The sequence below is a fragment of the Acyrthosiphon pisum genome, chromosome A1 (assembly GCF_005508785.2).
Source record: "Acyrthosiphon pisum isolate AL4f chromosome A1, pea_aphid_22Mar2018_4r6ur, whole genome shotgun sequence".
Lineage (NCBI taxonomy): Eukaryota > Metazoa > Arthropoda > Insecta > Hemiptera > Aphididae > Acyrthosiphon > Acyrthosiphon pisum.
Window position 1 is genome coordinate 29,824,490 of NC_042494.1, and position 1,744 is coordinate 29,826,233.

Consider the following 1,744-nt stretch of genomic DNA (forward strand, 5'->3'; position numbering starts at 1 on the left):
CAGTGACACAAGGACATAGATGTGTCGCTTCCTGTATTCAATTACAGAAATAATAATATAATAGAATCGATGTATCGAATAGATGCCTCTAACAGCCTATAGAAGACTAATTATATGCGACAATATCCTTCATTCGTGGACCTTCAATCGGAGATCGAAATGTTCCGACTTGTGACACTACGAATACGAATTATTGTTAGCCCGATATTTTCTGCAAATTCTAAACTGTGTACTTAAGCAAAAGGTAAATAATAATGTATTTTTGAAACGCATTGTTTGCGATCATCCGGCGGCAATATCGTGAGTAGCATGTTTGAAATAAAATCAAAGGCAACAATATCGTAAGCCAACTATGACTGTGACTGATGTCTTATTAAAAAAAAAATTCTTTACGAATTTCTACTTTCGGCGACAGGGGAATATAATATATATACAGATATAGCTTTAACTCATTGTATAGATACCTATATAATATATTTGTATTGTTAATTTTCATAAATTGTTAAAGTCTTATAAAGAATTACAAATTAGTATTTAACTAGATGTAGTTTTATTTCAACTGTATAATTTATCATTTTAATCACGTTACACTATATCTACAGTTGTAACTACATATATGAATTCATGATGCACGTAAAAAAAATAAAATACATTTCTGATGATTACGTGAGAAAATCAATAGTTTATACACATTTCTATGTACACTTAAATTAATGATTCTGCACACATTTTCGTGAAGCATCGTCAGAACATTGAATTTATTTTGCACCTAAAGATAAGCGAATAGTTAAAAATGTAATTTTCTCATTTAATGAAAATAGAATTCGCAAGTTAAATATTTAACACCTACCTATATAAGATATTTTCTATAGGTCTTATAGATTAATTTACATTTTGAAGATATGCAATTATGGGTTTGTTTACTGATATCGTAATTGTAATCTGTGTATTGTATAATACAGTTAGTTAACTGTGATATACATATTATGCTACCTATAAACTGTATCTATGAAAAATGTAAAAAAAACCATATACATTTTATTATATCGAAATATATTGTCTTATTATTTTAAACGGTAATGCATATTTTCAATTTGTATATTATTATAAATTACCTACGATATGTGGATGTGAAATCTGATTAATAAGGCAGTTCTTATTTTCAAAGTAATTTAGATAAAGATAGGTGATTTTTAGTTTTAATCCAGGTTCAACACCTTTTCAACTACAGGTAGGTGAAACTACTGTGTGTGATACTGTGATTAGATAAGAAAATAATATTTTTATTTTCGAACCGGTTTCACATTAATCAAGGGATAATTTTTATTGCATTTATTTTTTGTTTAGCCTGCAGTAACAAATTGTATGTTAAGTTTAATTTTTTCGTTATATTATGATATTTTTTTTTAGCCAATCATCCTGAATCGTGTAATATTATCAAAAATCCACTTTTTTGCTTATATAATATAATTTATTAAGTACATTAAATTATATTATATTTTATATTATTTACTGTGGTATTTCATAGCATCAAAAATAATGATATACTGATTGATGAACATATCGTTTTGGGAAATAGACAAATTTGTTGTTTTGAAAACGAAACAATAGGAAAAATATGAATATGATTTACACTTTACACATTGATTATTAATTGAATAATAATAATAATAATAATAACAATAATTTATTGTATAGAGGGAAATTTACAGATATATAGAGTAAATACAGATAATATAAAGTA